Source organism: Caretta caretta, chromosome 18 (assembly GCF_965140235.1).
Source record: "Caretta caretta isolate rCarCar2 chromosome 18, rCarCar1.hap1, whole genome shotgun sequence".
Classification (NCBI taxonomy): domain Eukaryota; kingdom Metazoa; phylum Chordata; order Testudines; family Cheloniidae; genus Caretta; species Caretta caretta.
Window position 1 is genome coordinate 13,559,240 of NC_134223.1, and position 22,529 is coordinate 13,581,768.

Consider the following 22,529-nt stretch of genomic DNA (forward strand, 5'->3'; position numbering starts at 1 on the left):
TGCTGAACCCGATAAGGTTAACAAAACCCCAAAGGAATAGAGAACTGTCCGAGAATCTCCGAAACACAAGCACCACTCAGGCCCTGGCTTACACACTCTATCAGACCAACAAAGACACATGAAATTCAACCATCTCTCTCCACTCCATTTCAGATTCCACAGAACTACTGTTGCAAAATGCTATTATCCCTATTCAGTTATCAGCCTGCACCCACAAGGACATTCCTTCCCCAGCACAGTTTGCTGGTGCTTTGCTTCTAACAAAGACATCAAGCTATAAATTTTTCAGTGGCTCCAGCCCTGTGCCTCACCACTGACTAGTATTTTGAATGAAGATCTAGGCTAAACATAAACCAAAAGGACGCAAGAGGCACTGGCTGAGGAAGCTCTTTGTGACAGAAAGCGGGAATAATCGATCCATCAGGATAACTTGAAACTGGTCAATGAGTATGGCTCTTTCCATTAGCCTATAAATAAATGACTGCTAAGTAATCAAGCAGCTGTAACCTTGTCTGGAAGTCACATGTGACCAGCTCTGCTGGAAATAACTCTAAATCTTTAAGATCTCGGTAGAAGGAGAATAGACTTATTCTCACTACTTTGTTGCCTGGTGGCTAGAAGGAGGAATGGTCATTTTTTATCATAGTATCCAGAGAACACAAGGACTGTTCATCAAAATGAAGTAAGGAAGTGGGTTCCAGGAAACTTGTGTCAATCAGAATTATCCATGGCTTTATCTACTCTTGTACTGCTTTAACTACATCAGTACAGTTAAAGCAGTTCCCCAATGTGAGCACAGTTACAGTAATATAAAAGTGATTTATTCCAGTTAAGTTTACTCCCCCTTCTTGTGCTGGAATAAGTTATACCAATATAAGGCAGTTTTATACCAATATAGCTGTGCCCATACTAGGGGTTGTACAGGTACAACTATTTTGGTCAAATGAAAGTCACACCACTAACCAAAATAGTTATGCTGGGAAAACTGAGTTTAGACCAGATCTTCACTTCTGCCCATCCCTTCCCCACCCAATAGAAGAAAAGCCCTCTGTCCTAAAGGATGCTTTAAACATACAAGAACCTTCTTTCCTTCCCACCATGCCCCTCTCATCTGGGAAAAAAAAACCCTGGACAGTTTCAGTGCTTCAGAACCCACACTTCAAGAAGGCTACAAGTCCTCAAGTTAGTACAACTCCAGCTCTGCATCCAGATGTTTTGGGAGGCAGTTATCTAAAGTCCTGTCTTTATTACCATCATGCACGCACACACAGGGCAGCTGTGCAACACATCTCCCAACCCCCACTTACAGCTACACTGCCACAGCTATTTAAGATGATGTACCAAGGACAGCACCTATTGTCTTGAGGTTCCAATGCCTCTTTCACAAGGACCAAGAACCTGGAAGCCTATCTGATCCCCATTCAACTGAGAAAATTGTTTGTACTGTGATCACATGGCACAAAGCAGCCTCCTTCGAGCCAAGAAATGAGAGTTCACACCGTGGTTGTATCAGGACAAAGCAAGACACACTGATTTGGCAGGGGGCGGAGAGGGAGATCCTCACAGGCCTATGGCCAAGCATACTAATGAGCACTTAATCAACCCAGTAGCGAGATGCAAAGCTCACCAAGGCCTTATAATTAGCTCTAAGTTCTTCCCCCTCTTCATTTGCATTTGAAGAATGGCAGCCAAGTTTATAGTGTGGTAACAGATAGGGCCATGTCAGGGGAATGTGACATGTGACCCCAAACCCAAAATTAGGCATATAATAGCCTAATCCAGATGTTCCAGTTTCCTTTCTTGTATCACATACAACGTGGAAGCTTGCTAGTGTTTAATTCCCCTAAACTTGCCTTAGTGCACATGCTATCTGCTGGATAGTCTTCTATGAGATCACGTGGCTATGCAGGACCTACTGCTTTACTCTACCTTGGCTTTAAAAGCCACTAAGATTGGACTCTGAGCAAAGGGAGGGAGGCATCGGAGCAAGTTCTAACAGTGACTCAAGTTTCACTTTCGGCCTTACAAGCACAGATTTGCCTCAACACAGATTTGCCTGTGTAGTTTCACTTGAAAAGAAACGTGCCAGGCTACATTTATGCATCTCTCCCCAGTCACTGAAATGTGTTGGTTAACATAAGAGGAGACGGGGGGCTATTAAAATGGCTACTGATTTATACTAGCGTAAGATGTGCTTTAGAGGGCAAAGTGAGTTTGTCCCTACAAAAATAGAGAGTAAGTTCCAAACAGAGGAGCAGCATGAAGAGGCCAAGCTGAAAACAAGCCACGAAACCTGAGGTTGTCTTTACTGCAAAAAAGCAAAAGAGGGTTTTTACATCAAGATAGCTTGATGGAAGGTAGTGGAAGGAGGTTAAGTAGGGTTGACCTCAACTTGCCATATCGAGGCAACTACTTGTGCCTTGTCTGCATGGGGATTTTACATTGTTTGCTTCCTTGACGCAAAATAAAAAGCCACACTCACCCTTTCTGCAGTGAAAGCACAGCCAAGAGGCAGATATCAGCAGGAGGAAGTTAGAGCAGAGATTGTGCAGGGCCTTGAAAGTGACGGACAGGAGCTCAAATCTGATGTGGTAAGGGGCCGGAAGCCCATGCAGCAGACTGTTCAGTATTCTGAGCGTGGAACATCTGCTCCGAATCTGGCTGTGTGCCCTTCCTGATTTTGTTACGAAGGGTTTTTGCTTTTAGCGACAGTATAAATTTAGTGCCCATGTGTGTGGTTTGTAAAATTATTTGTAAACTGAGAAAGTCAATAATGCCAAACTTGCACATTTCAAAGTGAGCCCAGGGATCCTGGCTGCTAGAATCCCTCCCCTACTTGCACACTGGAACTAGGTGTTCTGCTGTTTTGACACAACTGCACACTAAAAGAAGTCTGTGGTCTTAAATATCCCATTACTGAAGTTCTTATCCAGCCTCAGCAGTGGGTTTGTTTTTTTCCAACCCCAAGTTTCAAGACTTCCTGTTTTGTTTTTAACAGTTTTCTGTTACATTTAATTCAATGACCCACCATAAGTTGTCCCTAGAAACATCCTTCTACACACAAAAGTCTCCTTCAATCATGCCGCTGCCAAGATCTCCAGCAAGCCACTCAGCTCAGATAGGTGGATCTCACCATACAAAACTTATTAGCTACTTACTTTGTAAGTCTGTTCCTATACTCCCCCCACAGCAAAAGGCATTGTTTGATAGAGCAACGTTTCCTGTGGCATTAGTGGAATGGGCCAGTATGCTTTAAGGTAACTACAATCATCTGGCAAGAGTTTGCCCTGGGTTGGTTTCCACTCCTGTTCTAAGGTCCTCAAGCTTTCTCCAGACTTTGGACTGCATCTCAATAAAAATATAGTCTCTTGGACAGACCCACTTGCAATAGCATGTGCCACTCCCCCATTTGCCCATGTGCAACAATAACATCCTTGTGGTAACTCCAGCAATTGCTTACATGGAAGAGCAACATTAGGGAAGTAGTTTGCTGTGTAATACAATGTAGTAGCTGGGAGTGAGTCAGCACATTGACAGGAGCCAACTCTGAAGACCAGCAGCAAGAACTCCACAGAGCACGGTTTGGAAGCCTCCGTTCTCAGACACATATTCACTTTTTATATCCCACAAGCATTACCCTTGATTGCACAATCTCTTCAGGAGCTCATCAGGCAACTAATTAGTGCCCTGCCCCAGCCCTCTACAGGAACCACTAGTGGGAGAGATTAAATAACTCTCCCATTATTAGTCTGCTCACATGAAGAGTAGGGCTGCTCATTTGACAGGTCTCCGTCTTGGGTGACGTCCAGGTCAGGGAAATTAGCACCAAATCAATCATTGCAATCCATGCTGTTAGGGAGCTCTAGCGGTATTACTGCCCCTACTACAATATCAGTGCAAGCTTCTCCTGTAGATATTACACTGTTGTGACTTACCCCTTTAAACACCGGGTGTAAACTGCACTGGTGCAGCATCTACATTAGGGCTATGCACTGGCGTAGCTGGACTGAAAGAGCCTGATGCATGCACATTGGCACAGATTTCCCTCATCTAACCAAACCCTCGAGGACTGGGAGCAACTCCCTCCTCTCATCCCAACCCCTGTCTCTTTTTCTTACATGTGAGTAGTGGAGCCCTGCTTTTAGGCTGGTTTAGAGTTCCAAGTCAGAACCTGCTTCCATCCTTATTAACTTCATCCTGATGAACTGCCAGCCAGCTGCTCTTGAAGTAAGTGCCACTGGTGCGGGAAGAGCATAGGTAAGCGCTGAGTACTCCAACCACTCACCATATCAGCCTACCACATGAACCTAGACCGGCATGTAATACCTTCCCCTCCCCGCCACCACACACAGAGGAAGAAGCTGTTGCTACCCTCTTTGTTGCAAATGCTGCACCCATGAATGAACAGCATCATATCAGCTGAAGAATCAGCTGCATCTTCAGCTACATTTACAAGACAAGCAAGACCTCCAGGGCAAGCAGCCCACATCTTTGCACCGGGCAGGAGACAATGGGGACACTGTCCTCAGCGGCCATGCTTCATTTCACTTTTAAAAACTCATGGAAAAGTGTGACAAGAAGTACAATACACTGCAGTGTTAGACCAGAGACCAGATAAAAGAAATGGAGACAAAACTGAGTCTTGAAAGTTAAAAAGATTGTCAGTCATAATTACATCAGGTTGAATGCATGCTTTATGGGATTTTTTCCTGAACAGTTCTGGGGGAAATGATGAACAATTTAACTCCCCTTCCCCCCCATGAACTATGAATCAAACACTCTAATACAAATAAAGGTATCCTCAGGGTCCCCTGTAAATACCACTGAACTATGAAAATAAAATAAATAAAAAAGCTTACTGGATTAAATGCAAGACTCCTTGAACTTGAAAATTAATCAGTGTATGCAGTGTTAGTGCCACAGTATGCAGCAGCTTATGTACAAATCCATAGGGCTCGGAATTCCAGTGGACTAACTGGCTCAACTACAAATCAAATGCCTTCATCAATTCCTAACCAGCCCATTTTAAAGTGCACCATTTATAGCTTACTGGGGGGAGGGACTGAATATTAAACCAACTCATTTTGTGCCCACGATCCACATGAAGCCACCTGACTCCACAGGACAATACACCATTACGGCAAATTAGTTCCCAGAAAACCAGACCACAGCTTAGACACATCCAACATACGGGATCCAAAAAAACAAACTCCCAATCACATTATAATGCACTTCAGTGATCTCTGAAGAAACGGAGACAATGCACTCAGCTGCACCAGCACAGTCCCCCTCCGGGGGAATACTCTGCTGTGAAACCATTATGATTCCTATTGCCTCTGCCATACCAAAAAGATGAATGGGCAGAAGGAGGGAGGAATAAATTACACCTCCATAGGTCAGTCATCTTCCTTCTTGATAAAGCCAGAACAGCCAAGGCACGGCCAGGCAGGTTGACAGAGCAGTTCGGTGTATTTAGCATTTAAATGTCACCCTATTTTGGGGGGGGGGGGGGGGGGGGGGGGGGGGAGGAGAAGGGAAGAGCGTATTCCGTGTATCAATTGTTAAGTTCCTCTTGAAGGTGCCTTTTAACTTTTAGATTACTTTATAAGAAGTGGAATAGTTCCATCTTATTCCCAATGCACTTCATATCAACCGGCTCTGCTCACAGGGCTGTCCCCCACCCACCCCTACAATTGTCATCCCCCATCTCATTCTACAGTCCCATGTAAACAGATCCCTGGTTATAGTGAATGGGAATTCTGCACATGGACTGCTCAGAAGATCAGGCCTTCAACCTGAGGCTATAAATTAGAGAGAAGAGGTGGGTGAGGCAATCTCCTTCTGTTGCTTAAAGAGAAGCTTTCAATCTCCAAAGAGCTCTTCTTCACACCTGCTCTTTCAGCAATAGAAGTTAATCCAACAAAAAGAAAAGGAGTACTTGTGGCACCTTAGAGACTAACCAATTTATTTGAGCATGAGCTTTCGTGAGCTACAGCTCACTTCATCAGATGTATACCGTGGAAACTGCAGCAGACTTTATATACACACAGAGAATATGAATCATATTCTCTGTGTGTATATAAAGTCTGCTGCAGTTTCCACGGTATACATCTGATGAAGTGAGCTGTAGCTCACGAAAGCTCATGCTCAAATAAATTGGTTAGTCTCTAAGGTGCCACAAGTACTCCTTTTCTTTTTGCGAATACAGACTAACACGGCTGTTCCTCTGAAATCCAACAAAAGGTATTCTCTCTCTCACTTTGTCTCTTTCATGGCCTGGGACCAACATGGTTACAGCAATGCTGCAAATCTATAATTTAAACAGTATTTCTCTGTTACAGAGCCTGCTGGTTACATTCTGAATGGATGAAGCAAAACATATACATAAAAAAAACCAAAAAATTAAAATCAACCCTTCCCCTCCCCAAGCTGTATCTGTCCTGCATTGCTGACAGGAATAAAAAGCTCAATTCCCCCTTAGGAAGGCTGATTGTAAAAATGACAACAATCACTTAGAGCTTGTCTATACTTGCAAGTAGCATTTCAAGTGTAGACAACTACACCAGAAACAGTAGTGGGAAAGCTCTCTCAATTCTCCCATGGACCCAGCCCTGTCTACAGAGGGGCTGAGGTCAGTATAATTATCTCTCTCACGGGTGTGGATTTTTCACATCCCTGAGGCATGAGCTATGCCAATGCAAGTTCCCAGTGTAGAGCAGCCCTAAGTCCGACCCAAAAGGACACTTCAAGCAGGACAGTAGGTAGACCTTTTACAATGAACACTTAGTTTAGGTGTAGCTCATGAGGCGTCCGGTTGTTCATTAGCCATTGGCTCAGTCAGGAAGCTACAAACGCCAAACAAACTAGGAGACACCCCCTACCCCACCATGAAGAGCTCTGAGAAAGCTCAAAAGCTCATCTCTTTTACCAACAGAAGTTGGTCCAATATTACCTCACCCACCTGGTGTCTCAAATTAACTGCATTTCATCTTTACTTGTCAAGAGTATTTTGTCATGGAAATGACAGACACCAACTATTTAGGACCAGGCTGAGGTCTTCTTATACTACCAAGATGACCATGTTGTAAAAATAACCATGTTCATTAGATTTGCAAGGTGTGCTCCACAGACCATTCAAAGCAGCACTGTAAGGCATACACTTTTAACAAAAAGAAAAGGAGTACTTGTGGCACCTTAGAGACTAACCAATTTATTTGAGCATGAGCTTTCGTGAGCTACAGCTCACTTCACGAAAGCTCATGCTCAAATAAATTGGTTAGTCTCTAAGGTGCCACAAGTACTCCTTTTCTTTTTGCGAATACAGACTAACACGGCTGTTCCTCTGAAACTTTTAACAAACAAACCTATTTCCTTAGTTAGTTTAAATCGACATTATCAGTGTTTGCCTTTCTCACACATACACACCCCCAGGGCAGAAGATGACCTCTGGCTGTTAAACATTTCCTTGCATCCCAATCACTTGATTTTCTGATAAAGGAAATAAAGCATTTGCCCAGGTCCCCAGCTGACAAGCTCTGTTGACAACTGGCACTTACCATTAGCCCAGCTAATCTTAAGTAATTTGCATCTGAAAAGGAATCTGCCATTCGTTTTTGCCCTATGCTGAAGATGCTACAGCAGCTCCTTTAAGTTGCATAAACAAGGGCATAAAGCGTAGAGGAATCAGAGTTATGTACTGTTTAGTTTGGGGGTTTCTCTTTTCTTTTTTTTTTTTTAAGATTTGCATTGAGCTAGTTCAGTTACTAGAAGAAGAAAAAAAAAGTTCTTCCCTGTGAACTTGAAGAGGAAGGAAAAATCCACATGCCAACTCAGTTTTCAAGAGCCAGTGTTTGCACAGCAGCTGCATCTTAAGGCGCTGCGGGGCAGGGCGGAGAGGAGAAATCCTGACTGTTGGCAAGGCGAGGAGATGGAGCAGGAAAGGGAATTCACCCGCTCAGCAGAAGCGCCACAGGTGAGAGCTCCCTTAAAGCGGGGCGTTTTGGGGGAGGAGGGCGGCAGAGAAGAGAGAGGGGCCGGCACACAAGCGCGGTACTTGTCTCTACCCCAGTGTGGGCCGCTCCACAGGAAACTGAAGCCACAGAAGGTGGGAAGGGAGGACCGGTCCCTCGCCAAGTTTCCATTAACCCCTGCGCGCCGGAGCCGCCCGGCTCCACGCCGCCTTTCCCGGGCTGCTAACGGTTTCCTGCGATGGGCGAGGGATGCCCACGTTACTCCACCCCGCCCCCGGACCCTCCATCCCGCCCCGCAGCTTCGGGGGCGGGGGCCCTTTCCCGGCGGCTGCCCCCGGGGCGACCGAGCACCCACGAGCACCCTGCCCGCCCCGCCCCGCGCCCCGCGAGACAGCCGGTGGCTTGTCCCAGGGGCCGCCCGCCCGCCGCCGGGGCGCTGCACGCCAAGGGCGCCCGGGGCAGGCTCGGCCAGCCCGCCGCCGGCACCCGCTGGCCCTTGGGGAAGGGGCACATCCGCCGCCTCCCCAGCCCCGGCCCCGGCCCCGGCCGCCCGCTTCTTACCATGCGAGCCCTCCTCCCCGAGCAGGGCTGCTGCCTATCGCGCCGGGGCGCGGCAGCGGAGCATGGCAGTGGCCGAGGCCGGGCTCTCCCCGCTCCGGGCTCCGCCGGGGGGCCGCTTTGTCCTTCGGGGGCGGGGGGGGGAAGCTCGGGCAGGTTTCCTCGGGGCTCCTCGCCCGCGTCCTCCCCGGGCAGGGCCGCTGGGATGCCCAAGCGACTGCGAGGGGGGGAAACCAGCCCCCCACCCCTGGCACGCAAGCCCGGCTCCTCCCGGGCGGCCGCCGCCTCGTGGGGGCCCGCCCCGCCCCACCCCGGACAATGTCAGGGCTGGAGCCGCTCTCGCCGGGCTCCTCCTGGGCGCCAGACGCGAAGAAGCTCCGGCCGGCGGGATCACATGGGCCAAATAGCTCCCAGCTGCCGCTTGGCACCGCCCCGCTCCCGGCCCCTCCTCTCGGCGGGGCGGGGGGAGCCGCCGCCGAGCTCGGGAGCAGGAAGAGCCCTCTGCCCGGGCCCGCCGCGCCTGCCCTTTGCAGCGGGGCTGGGTGTGCCGAGGTGAGAAAAGCCCCCCCCAGCTACAGAGAGCAGGAAAAAGTTTCTCAACCCGGCCTCCTTCCTGGGGGGCTGTGGAATCCTCTTCATTGGGGGGGTTTAAGAGCAGGTTGGACCAACAGCTGTCAGGGATGGTCTAGGGCTAGGTTTACTTGGTCCTGCCTCAATGCAGGGGGCTGGACGGTTTTCTCAAGGTCTCTTCCTCCAGCCCTACGTTTCTATGCCTCTGTGAGCTGGGGGTAGGATCGGGGGGCTAGGAAGTGATGTAAAATCCAGATTTTTACCGGATTGTGGTGGGGTCTAAAAGGCCATTGTACCAGGCACCCTACAAACAGATACTGACGAGTTTGCAACCCAAAGCCTAGATCCTGTAAACACTTATGTACCCCGCTTAACTACACTACTCTGATTAGTTCCACGGATGTCTTCAGGACACCTCTGGTAGCAAAAGTGGAGCACATGCAGAAGCCTTTGCAGGATGGGGGCTGCAGTGCATACTGCCGGCCCCAAGCATTCAAACGCCACAAGTCAGGCCCCATAAAATCAGAAAAATGGCTTAAAAATCATGAGATTTAAAAAATAATACACTGCCAGTTCTTTTTATTGGCTTTCTCCTATTTGACCTTTTGGGTTACCCTAGGGACACATTTTCAAACCTTTCACTCTCGCCATGAAGGCAAGAGGCTTACTTAAAAAAAAAGAGGCAGAGATTCTCACCTACTCACATGATTCCAGGAGTTGAGATTTTGAGAAAAATATCAAATAGAATGAGAGTTGGCAACACTTGATAAGTTTATGAAAGGGATGATATGATGATTTTTTAAGGTCAGGCTTGACAAAGCCCTGGCTGGGATGATTTAATTGGGGATCAGTCCTGCTTTGAGCAGAGGGTTGGACTAGATGACCTCCTGAGGTCCCTTCCAACCCTGATATTCTATGATTCTATGGGATAGCCTAATTTTGGCAATTAATTGATCTTCAGCTATTAGTGGTAGATATGCCGAATGGCCTGTGATGGGATGTTACATGGGGTGGGATCTGAGTTACTAAAGAGAATTCTTTCCTGGGTGTTTGGCTGGTGAGTCTTGCCCACATGCCCAGGGTTTAGCTGATTGCCATATTTGGGGTCGGGAAGGAATTTTCCTCCAGGGCAGATTGGCAGAGGCCCTGGGGGTTTTTCGCCTTCCTCTGCAGCATGGGGCATAAGTCACTTGCTGGAGGATTCTCTGCACCTCAGAGTCTTTAAACCACGATATGAGGACTTCATTAGCTCAGACATAGGTTAGAGGTTTCTTACCGTAGTGGGTGGGTAAGATTCTGTGGCCTGCGTTGTGCAGGAGGTCAGACTAGAGGATCATAATGGTCCCTTCTGACCTTAAAGTCTATGATTCTGTGATTCTAACACTGCAGGGTAAAAATTTCTACTTGTCTAATTCCTTACCTATGTCACAAATAACACCTTACTTATTAATGCACAAAGCATTTTGTTTTACTATTTATACACTTTGTTTATTTTTATTTATTTGTGGACAAATAAACCCAGTTCCACTTTTGTTTGTGAACCGTCTAGTCATTGCAAACACTTTAGTGGAAGGCGTATTTAAAAAAACGCAGTTTAATTAAAAAATAAATCATGAAAACAATTCTATTGGTTTTAGGTTCTCCGAAAAGGAAATTGTGGGACAAATTTGACTTGATGGTCTCCTTTTAAGAGGTGCATTTTCAGTATTCCCAAGCGAAAGGTCTGTTTGTAACCATACGATTTAGGGCTGTGAACTTATGAGTTCTCATAAATTAAGCAAGCTTGAACTTGATCAGTATTGAATGGAGCACCTCCAGTGGCCACCTAGGGGGTGCAGGAAGTGGTCTGAATGGTTCAGTAGGTGGCACTCTGCCATCCGAGTCAGTATTGAACCAGTACCCCATCCTGGTGCAGAAGGTGGTGGATTTTGAGTTGAGACATTCAAATCCGGTCCTGACCGCCTGTGGTCATTAAAGATCCCATGACACTTTCCCCAAGAAAAGCAGTGTTAGTCCTTATGGCTTGGCTAAATTTGAAAGGGCTTGATTCTTATCTATGCTCAGGCATCTTTACACTACAGAGCCTTCGTTTAACTAAGAATCATACTTCAAGTTGTGTAACTGTGTTGTGCCTACCTAAATGCAGTTTAAGTTAGAACACTTTCTCTCCTGTTAGTTTTCAGAGTAGCAGCCGTGTTAGTCTGTATCTGTAAAAAGAAAAGGAGGACTTGTGGCACCTTAGAGACTAACCAATTTATTAGAGCATAAGCTTTCATGAGCTACAGCTTCATCCGATGAAGTGAGCTGTAGCTCACGAAAGCTTATGCTCTAATAAATTGGTTAGTCTCTAAGGTGCCACAAGTCCTCCTTTTCTTTCTCCTGTTAGTGTGCTGTGCTCTTTTTAGTGATGACTGAAGTTCAGAAGCGCATAAGGGGATTCTTTTCTGTGCACATCATAGGCTTGTCTTTGCTGCAAAAAAGGAGGAGGTTTTCACAGTGGGATAACTAACATTAGCTATCCCACTATAAAATCCTAGTGGAGACAAATCACTATAGCTTTTACTGCAAGGTAACTAGGTGAGTTTAGGAGTATAGTACATTTACATGACATGAAGGTAGTTATTCTAGCGGCCTAGTAGGACCTGGGAATTTAAAGATAAAGCACAAAATCCTTTAACACGCTGTATTGCAGGAAAGAAAAGGGAGAAACAAATGTTAAAAATATATAGGTAGCTGGCATTTTCAAAACCACTTTGTATTGACTTGACTCTTCCCCATGTAAGCCAATGGAAGTTTTCTGTTCATTTCCGTGGCAGCACTGAGGTGATTTGAAAATCCCACATACATACTTTTCCCCCTGTGTGCTTTTTATTTGAACAGGTGGTGGGTCAAGCCCTGAAGTTCCATACTCAGCTGAAGTCAGTGGGAGTTTTGCTTGAAGAAGGAATGAGTAGGGAGTGCAAGATTTTGCCCTGTGTAACAGCTCCAAGTTTAGCCAGGACTGCAGTGACAGCCGCCTGAGCTAATCCTTCTTTGTCTGGGAATCAATTCTTTGCAGCTGTTAAAGTCTCTTGTCCTGCCCCACATGCATTACACATCTCCATGCAGAAATTTTTGCTCAGAAAATTGTGGCATGGATACTAACACTCAGTACTGTGGCTATCTTTATTTTGGTATTTAAAAACACCAATTCCACTCTAAATCATTCTCATTTACACTGAGGCTTCTTCACACCATTCTGGCAGCGTAGACATCATTAAATTACGTTACACCTACTTTAAGGCTCTTTTATACTGTCAGAAAGATGTCAATGGGGTCTTAATGTAATGCAGATCTGACCCATGGAAGTGAACGTAGGCTGAAAAGGCCTTGTAACCCAGAAAGGGGTAGTCGTGTCACCTTCGGCTCACTGTTTAATTTGTATTGGAATGTTTTGCTTGTGAAAGATGTTGGATGAGGTCTGAGGTCTTTGGTTGGCCCCCAGAATAGATACAGCCAGGGCAGCAGCAGTGCCAGTTTCCCTGCAAACCTGACCTGGAGGTCCCACATGTGGCACTGAGCAGGTTTCTGTTGGACTCTCCTGATGCTGCCAGTGAGGGTTCCACTGACCGTGTCTGCTAGAAGCCTACCACCTCATTTCACATAAGCCACCAAACAGCCATCAAGAGGTTAAAACTTTTAATATCTACCACTGACTAGAGATCAAACCTCCGAAGACCCATTGCTTGGGGGGGAGGGATAACTCAGTGGTTTGAGCATTGGCCTGCTAAACCCAGGGTTGTGAGTTCAATCCTTGAGGGGGCCATTTAGGGATCTGGGGCAAAAATTGGGGATTGGCCCTGCTCTGAGCAGGGGGTTGGACTAGATGATCTCCTGAGGTCCCTTCCAACCCTGATATTCTATGATTCTAAGTCCCTATCGCTTACAAAGAGCCCGTTGGATTTACTGATGCTTAACCGTAGGGGTTGGGAAAGTCCCTCTTTCACCGCATGTGCGTTGTGCCCCAGGGGAAGTACAGCTGAGGCAACAGAGTGCTGCAGCACCATAGAGGGGAACCATGCCCCTGCGTGAACTTAAAAGCTCTTGCATGGAGATTCCAAAGGAGCCCGTAGCTACTGCTCCCTTGCTGCCTTGTGAACCAGTGTGAGGTTCTCCTGCAGAGAAGGAGGCCAAGTCATTGGTGACTCCCAAAAATAAGTTCATCAGGTGGGAGAATTCTACAGCGAAGACACCACCCAGCTGCCTGTGAACTCCACGGCTCAGTTAGCTGCTCTCCAGTGGAATAGGCAGGTCTCCCAATGTACACACTGGGGATACCAGCTCCATGGAAGACTGGACAGTGAAAGGGAAGTAATAAGGCTTTAACTGGAAAAAAAAATAAAAGGTTAGACACTCACCAAGAGAGCAGAGAGAAAAGGCACTAGGCATTTGTTAGAAGATTCTCTTAATCTGTGTGATGGACACTACTAGTCCTTTTGCCTGCTGGAGAGAAGGAGGGGGGCAAAATCCCTACAGGAGTTGAAATTTGATCTGGCTTCCTCTGTCAGCGGAGATGAGGGGGTCCCATTCAACTAACTCACCTGCCGGGGTGTGCAGCACAAGACGTATCAAAATGGCAAGAAGGATGTGTTAGTTCGTGGCTCTTTCTCTTGCAGGATGAGGTCAGGGCAGACCCACTGGAGAGGCCAACCTAGTACAAGCTACAAGGAAAAAACCCTTTCCTGATGTACTGGGCCAAATCCATCCCTGGTGTACCTTGGATAACTTCAGGAGTGTTACAGTGGGGATGTATCTGGCCCGCAGAGAGTGCAGTGGTGGATTTCAGGATGCACGAGTGACAAAATAGAGACAGCTAAGGAAATTATTCCACCCCTCCTCTTCCTAATAGACACTGCTTCTTGGCTGACATTTTAAAAAGTGACTAGGAATTTTGGGTGCTCAACTGGAAACACCTTAAAAGGGCCTGGTTTTCAGAGCAGGGGCACTCAGCAATGTGCGCATATCAGGCCCCTTTTAAGATATTGAAAGTTGGACAGCCAAAATCACTTGTCACTTTTTAAAATGTAGTACCTTATATGTAGAAGGCACTGTAATGCTTAGCACAGGATATGGAGTCAGCATGCCAGGCTTGTCCCCGGATTTTCAGTGGGACCTTGGACAATTCGTGCCTTTGTCACTTGGCCCAGAGCCTCAAAGGTGGATCTTTAGGTACCTAACCCCCAATGGGTAGAGGCCTGCAAATATCCGCTTTATATCCACGGACCACATTTGTGGCTCGGATGTGGTTTCAAATTTTGTATCCACGCAGGGCTCTACCAATGGGAGTTAGGCAGCTATATACCTTTGATGCTTTGGGCCACTGAGATTAGGCTGTTGCAATGCATTCTACATGGGGCTAACCTTTACATCCATTCCAAAACTTAAATTGATGCAATATGCACCCCCTCACTTACCTTGTGGAGGGCCCATTATATCCCTGGTAAGTAAAGAAGTATTCTTTTCAAAGTGAGCAATTCAATGACATGTCCGAAGTCATATACAGTCTGCACCAGACTGGGAAATTGAGCACAGGTCTCAAGGCCTGGTCTGGCTCCTTAATAACCACAAAACCCTCCCCCCTCTCAGTCTGAAAGGGTACTGCCCAGAAAGACCAAAGGTAAAGCAGTTGGCACCAGCCTGGAAGGAGGAATGCTGTACCAGTTCATGTGCGAAAAAGGACACTTTTCCATCAGGACTGTCTGAACCAGCATGCAGAAAATAAGCCCCTACTCCGTGGGAGAACTTAAGTTTCTTTCTCATGATAATGCACCATGCTGCCTCCATGGTGACACTTGTAAATGTCACTTTATTAATTATTACCTTCTTTCAAGACACCCTATTCTTAGTATCTGGCCTCTGAGCACGGATAGACTGCAAGAGAACACAGCAGCCAGATGAGGCCTCTTATTCTGTAGACAATATGGACTAACTTTTCCTCTGATTTACACTGGGTGCAACCATACTGGGCTACACAGATGTGATTAGCAGGGCTACGTGGATGTGATTAGTAGGCTCTCTCGCCCACTCCCATAGGGATGCGGGGCTCCTTCATTGATTCACCCTGCAACCAGGACTCAGAAGCCTGCCCAAAGCTGCGGGATAAATTCTGCTGACTCACAATGGCAGGTGCAGCACGTTAACTTAAGTGATATAAGCAAGTATGGGGGTAGCCCTCGAGTCATGGGTGGGTTTAGAAACAGAAACAAGGTCTCCTAGGATACTTGCTCTTTGAGTCCCAAATAAAGTCAGGCCCCACAAGGGGGTTGAGTTTGCCCTTACATGTCACATATCCATGTCATATATTTTCAGCAAGGTGGACAAGCCACATGCTGCTACTGAGAAGAAAACCAGCTCCTGTGTCTTCAGCTCTTAAGTCAAAGACAACCCTATAGAGGGCTTTATCACTATCCCCTTGTGACCTGTTGTGCAAGTTTACTCGTTCTGAGGGATTGTCTCACAAACCTTGGATGTCCTTTTGATGCAGTTCCTGGCATATGAAGGTCTCCTGCTGTTTCTAACCAAAAGATACTCTTATCTCTGGATTAACAGCTGGGAAGGCCCAGGGTGTTCTGTTCCAGGGGGTCTTAGCCAGACAGAGATTAATGCATATTTGAGCTAAGCACCCTTAATCTGTCCTGCTCTTTTTGTGTTCACTTGGCTGTGATTTGCAGATTGCTGGAGAACTGTTACGCATGTGGTGGTGATAGAAATGTTCAGTTCTAGCTTTTTGTTACAGATACAAGAAGGGTACAACTGCAGGGTAAGGGGAGCAGACAGATTGGAGGAAACACCAGGTTGCAAACAGTGAAAACACGGTTCTGGAACATCTGGCCAGTCCATTCTGAAGATGGACACCTTCTCTGGGAGCAGATGGGACCTTGGAACCTCTTTCCAGATGACATTCCAGCTTCTACAGAATTGGTCTCAGGTGCACTTTACTTTTGTCACATTTAACTCTTCTGCATCCTCAAGGGCCGTGAAGATACTGAGTTATTTGCTAGAATCACTAATATTCACATCCAACCAGCTCCTAAGAGAGGGGTCTTTTTTGTTTGTTTTATTTTTAAATCCCTCTACATTTCAATTTTGAATGAAAAAAATGGAGGAAAGGGATAATTGACAAATTCCATTGCCCACTGCCTAAAACTGAATCTGCTTGAAGAGCTAGACTCTGCCTGGGCTGGGGAGTGGACCCTGTTGATTGAACAGGCCTTCTCCTGCTCTACCCATGGCCTAAGCCAAGATTTTTAAAAATTATTACTTCTTTCGGGTACCTCTATGTTTGGCTTTAGGCACCTTAAAAGGGCCTGCGAAGCACCTGTCTTGTGAGATTCAGGCCTCTTTAAGGTGTCTCATGTTGGGATCCCAAAATCACTTATGGTGTTTCCACCTCTGAGGCACAGCAAAATTGGCTGTGAGGTCAGGTCCCAACTTGGGGGGCTGGTCTGTGGGAGAGACTAGGTCCTAGGGCTGCAGGGAAGAGGCTCAGCTCTCGGAAAATGACATGAGGTTTGGAAAGATCTGGGACTGGGATTGGTCACCACTTCCCCATTAGCTGATATCTGCCCTTTGCACACCACATGCATGCAGAGCAGTACCCAGGTGCCAGCCAGGCAGCTGCGGTGCACTCCCAGCTGCGAAGCGTCCAGCCAGTAGTTAAGATCGTTGCATGTGCATGGAGCAGAAAACCTGGCAAATGACATTTTCTGTCAACCAGCAAGTCCCTGGAGAAGCGAGTCAAAACCCTGCCTGGTGGCAACCCTATCCCTCCTCACTTTTGAAAGCACTGGCTGAAATGCTGCTACATGATTTATAGAGGTCCTTTTGCCCTGCGGGAGTTACTCCATCAGCAGGAGGCTGGGAGACTGTATCTAAAATAAATCTCAGCACTTTGCCTTTTGGCTCCTGGTGTAAAGAGTCTGCAGCCCAGCAGCTGTGTAGCTTGTTTAAAGGGAGCCGGATCTCTCCTAGCCTCCCACCCCCCTTTGCCTGGGGACAGTTGTGGTGTTCCCAGGGGCAGCAAGGCTGAGCAGTGCCCGGAAGCATCTACGTGCTGCATGCAGGCTCTGCATGTGGGAATCTAGGGAGACAATCTGACAGGCGGAACAATGAGGGTCTGTATTGTACAGCGCTGGAGCCAGAGTAACCTAGTACTCTATTGAACAGAGGGAAAGAGACGTTATTAAAACAGCAGCATCCCCAGGAGGTAGAATTCCTGCCAAGGCTGCTCATAATGCAATCAGCAAGACCTCCTCAGCTAGAGGATGGGTCATTGTGATAGAGAAGGAAGTAAAAATGAGGGCGTGGGGATGGCGAATCCCAGGGGAACTCCTGCAGGCCAAACATAATCCCTGCTCTTTTCAGCCAGCCAGCCTCCTGCACGTCCCAGGTTCAGATCCCAACAGGGTCAACCCAGAACTTCAACCTTTGCCAAGCAAATAAACGAAGCTCCACACAAGCTCTTTTCAAGCGAGACTTTAAAGGAAGCCCCTGTCTAGTCTGCACAAACACTAAAGCATTTACGGCACCACTCTTAAGAGTTGGGATTTGCACTGATGTTCTGGATCACCATTTCCTTTTGCTCACCCCGGTTGCACAGGACACCATATGCCCGCTGGCTACTTTGCACTGGTATTGGTCATCTAGAGCCCTAAAGTTCTTTGCATAAAAGATGCTCATCAAAGATAATTAAAATAATCTTTTATACGGGTAGCCAGCCAGTTAAACTTGGGATGCATGGGCAACAGTCATAACCCCCTTTCTGGACTCCTTAATGGGTGTGCATTCCTGAGGCACTGGCCTAGATGCATAAACTGCTCCAGAGAAGGGCCCCTTCACAAGCACACGGTTTTAATCATCACCGCTGCATTTGCAATAACCTTAACAGCTAAGACAACCGTCCCTCCTTTATCCCCTGGGCATATAGCGCTGTCCCAGCCATTATTATATAGCACCATCACCAGTCTGTGCACAGGAGGCGGACCCCACTGTCATGGCCTGCACACAGAGTCATCTTGTTCGTGCACAAGGAGTCTGTATGAATGTGAAATAGAGAAAATATTTTCTGGTCTTACTGACCCAAAATGATAGAGGAAACACAGGGAGCCACAGAAAGTCAATGGTGCTCTTACAGGCTGCTTGGGACCTGCCACAGAAGAGCGGCCACTAAAGCAAACATTGTGTCCCAGCCTAGCCCAGAGGAGTTTATTTCTAGTAATTGTGCTGTCAGTGACGCACCGACAGCTGCGCTCTGCACGGCCTGTGTACAATGCACTGCAGCACTGGGAGGAGAAAAGAACGGGTTCGGTGTCCTGCTCTCTCTGAGTTAGGAAAGAGCACCCCCTGCTGGCGAGATGCCTGACTCAAAAGCACATTTGCCTCCAGACACTGGAGTGCCTAGAGAAAGGCTGAGGCTTCAAGCTTTGAAAAGTATCTGTAAAAAAGTCCCTCTGCAAGTCATAACACTGCAGCGTGTGGGCGGTTTGTTTAATAGACGGTCTGACCATCATGGCAGAATACTGCTGCTGGAAAAGAAGCTGCATCTGCTCTCAGCAGCTAGGAAATACACAGGCAAGGCACACAAAAGATCTTGCTTGCTGCTGTTCTCCTTCTAGTACTTTGGTTGGTATTTTATGGTGAATGTGTCTTTACACACACACAGACACCCCCCAAGGACTCTATAATAATGCTCTCCCTTCATCTAACACCCTTGATCCAGCACTTTACAAACCTTCACTAAGCCTTTAATAAATTGCCTACCTTACAGAATGGGAAACCAAGGCACAGACGAGTTAGATGACTTGCCCTCCCTGACTCCTGGCCGCCTTCCCTTGCTCTAACCATCAGACAATATTCCTTCTTTGGAGCTGGGAACAGAACCAAGGAGACCTGACTTCCCATTTCTCTGCTCTAACCCCCCAGACAACTCGTCACGTCAAGGAGATCAGTAAGGGGGCCTGGTTCCATTTCACCTCTCCCCCTTGGTTAGCCAGCAGGCCAACTCACCAGCCAGTGCATCAAGCCCACTCAGTAGCCACACAATTTTAGTCCCTTTACTTCAGGGCTGGAGTTTTATTTCTTCCGAATAAAAGTTTAATCTAAATTCCACCTCTCAACCATGCCATTGCCTCTGACCCAGGGTCTCCTGCAGGCACCGATCTCCTCACACCCCAGCCCAGCTACCTGACCACAAAGGAGAGCCTCTTTATCTCCTTATCTCCCTGCCCTCAGATCCAGGCCGCTGGGATAAAGGGCAGCCTGAGCCACTCAGCTTCTACCACGTGACTCCAGGACTCATTCCCTTCCCCTGGGGAGCTGAGCTGAGCCAAGCCTGGCAAAGTGAGGCAGCTGAACCCCCAAATCTCTCAATGAGCCGGCTCACCCTGTGACCCTCCCTTCAGCACACAGCTTTGCTCCAGCCCCTCTCGAACATACCGCACTCCCTGCTCCATTGCTTTGCTACAGTGTGTTCCCCAAAATGCATGTCCACAAGGTGCTTATTCACCTCAGTCTCGGCCCCAGGCTCGAACTCAACAATGGTGAATGACTCTCCGACCCAGTGTCATTCACACATGACACAGCTTGTTTTGCGGACGAGTTGATGCCTACAAAAGGGAGCCCTGATGAAGGAAAAAATGAGGCCATGTCTGCTCTGCGCATTACACGGACATATTTTCCAAGGACATTTTCCCAAGAGCAATTCGTCAAGGGGGAGCCAATGCGTCCCGACGGAAGCAGCATTGTAAGGGCACGGGCCTGCCGGAGTCTGCAGCAGTGCCTACAGGAAAGCCTCGTGCTGCATTGCTACAGGATAACATGCCAGCTCTGCAGAGGTAGGACCTGGGATGAACTGTATCCATTTAAAACACACACAGACAATTCTATCCACCGATTTGTTTAGGAATCAAAGGGATTCCTGAGATGTGTCACTTTTTTCCTCCTTTGTTCTGCATTTTCTCCTCCCCTTTTTATGAAACAGCCATTTTCAATTGTACTATTTGGGGGGGGGGGGGAGGGGAAATGAAATCAAACCATCACGAAGAAGAGAGAGGAGCCTGGAATTCCAGATCTGCGAAGGACAACCTTAGCAGTTGACTGCGGAGAAACCAAGGCGAGCATTAAAAGAGACATTGATTTCTGAAATGATTAAGATGCTACTATGGGGAAGCGTCTCAGAGCTTCAATCCTTTCCATCAGTACTGCCTCTGCGAATGGCGGGGGAGGGGAGGAGACCTGGCTTTGGAAAAAACCTGCCAGTATTTTTAAGCATCCACGGTCAGTGATATGCGTTGAACAAGAATTGCCTTTCCAAAAGGGATTTAAAAACGTCTATGACTGACCGAGGAAGTGACATCTCTCCCGTGCGGCTGAGCTGTTACATAGGTTTTCAATAATCGATTTGGATTTATCAACTTACACATGTTTTGTTGAATCCTAATGTATTAGGCTGTTATCTCCGTTCAGCATGTCCGTGAGAGGCTCATGTGTGGCCCTAGTTACGGTTAGACATCAGTCTGGGGGACATCAAAGGGCTATTAGGATGTGGCTATCACTCCCTCCCACCTTGGCCAGTGCAGCACTGTTCCTTTACTCCATGTTTTCTCATACTATGGGGCCAATTCTGGACCCCGTTCTGACACATACTTACTGCCCCATCAACATATAGAGTCAGAAACTGAGGCGCAAGGGACCAGGGTAGAATTCCCCAAGTGCAGAAGCAGCATAAGGCAGCTGTAAGGGCCCTATGCTGCCCTCCCATGCAAGCCTTGGCGTAGAGGCATGTTAGAGGGAGTCCTGGGGGCAGAAGGGGAAGTACTCCTAGCACTTAGTGCTACAGAGAACCCCGTCTGCAATATAGCCCATGGGCAGCTCTGGGGTGGCTGTTGTAATACTAATTTTATCCCAGGGTCATTTTGGCCCCTGCAACAACCCAGAATCCAGGCAGCATGAACTCATACTTGTCACCCATCCTCCTGCGTGATGCAGCACAGAAGCTAGCCCTTTGTCAAGTCAGAAAGTTTCCCCTCCTTCCATTGGGAGACTATTCCATAGTCTAGTCGAATGTGTGTTTTAGATGGTACAGTGTTCTGCTGGAAGAGGTCATGGGCTGCCATCAAGCAGGTCTTTGATCTGTAGACAATCACTGGCCTGGTTAAAGATGATACATGTGCTGTGCATCATTTTTTCAGGCTGAATGGAAGGAGCCGTTAAATGCACCTTTATTTAGTGATAGCTGCGAACAACAGGAAGCCATCACCCAAAACAATGGGTCTTAGGATAAGTCCAATAAGAAGTTAAGCCATGTTGACTGAGGAGTTTCCCTGGGGCTGACTGTAAAATGCAGGCACTAGGGGATTGGTTGGCTGCAGCAGGTATCTGTATGTAACAGAGGCAGAAAACCAGCAAAGCAGGGGTGAGTATGGCCTTCAGAGGGAATTGAGAGACAGAGATGCTTTTGGGCACAGTACTTGATGGAAAAGCAGACTTGGATTTATGAGCAAGGAAACAGCCTGCTGCTCTTTGTTTCTACTATGTTCAGGGAAACAGGACTTTACATACACTCTTTTTAAATGAGCAGGATTGCACTAAAGAAATACCTGACTTGTATAATCCGTTTCTCCTCCTAATAGAAACAGTTTACCCCCATACATTGACAAACTGCTGGGCCCAAAAGGGGCAACGGCATAAACTGCTGTTTTGCCTCCCCATCCCCAAATGATGTAGTTTCTTTTTCCGCTCCTCTCTTCTCCCCCCCTCCCCCACTAGGTCCAACGCCTTTTTGTTTTGTTTAATGGAGAGAAAAATCTCACTAACATATTATAATGTATTGAATTTTTCAAGTGATGGCACTTAACCAAGGAGGGGGCTGGTTCCAGGCAGTGGCCGTTAGGAATTCAGGGGAACAGAGAACACAGAGCTGGTTTGAGCACCAGCACTGGAATTCTCTTATTCAGTAGACAACATATTCTGTAGAAGACAAGTCTACAGATTTCACTTTAAATTCAGCTACACAATCTTGATTCGCTGGACTTGAATGAGTCTGAGACACAATAAAAGCCTAAGTTACTAAGCAACCATATACTATGGTGATGGCTTCTACAGAAATGCATAGAATAAATCAATAGATCAGTGGAGATTTTCCCCAAGCAGCATAGAGCTGCTTCCAGGAATTACAGCCTATGTTTTCAAAGACTAGTGATTTTGAGAGCCCGACTTGACACCTTAAAAAGGGCTTGATTTTCAGAAGGAGGGTGGCTCAACACTTTCTGAAACCCTGACCCTTTTAAAATGGCTCAGGTTAGGAAGGCAAAAATTGAGAGAGTCAAAATGAATACTCATACCAAAAATTCGGACCTACTCTCTTCGAACTCTTGTAAATTTAGGCCTACTGTC

General features: G+C 47.1%; 1 protein-coding gene and 1 long non-coding RNA gene across 2 annotated transcripts in view; one reads left to right on the top strand and one right to left on the bottom strand.

Annotated features, from left to right (window-relative positions):
* SPSB1 (splA/ryanodine receptor domain and SOCS box containing 1) overlaps nt 1–8,914 on the bottom strand; it is a 69,568-nt gene extending 60,654 nt beyond the window's left edge. Inside the window, exon 1 of the mRNA XM_048824609.2 lies at nt 8,532–8,914. The gene's annotated coding sequence lies outside the window, so the exon portion shown is untranslated. The remainder of the gene's footprint in view (nt 1–8,531) is intronic.
* On the top strand, nt 7,693–22,505 carry LOC142069554 (uncharacterized). The gene is made up of 3 exons (XR_012665436.1): nt 7,693–7,972; nt 15,874–16,065; nt 18,904–22,505. It is a non-coding gene; the product is annotated as an uncharacterized LOC142069554 (long non-coding RNA).
* The last annotated feature ends 24 nt before the right edge of the window (nt 22,506–22,529 follow it).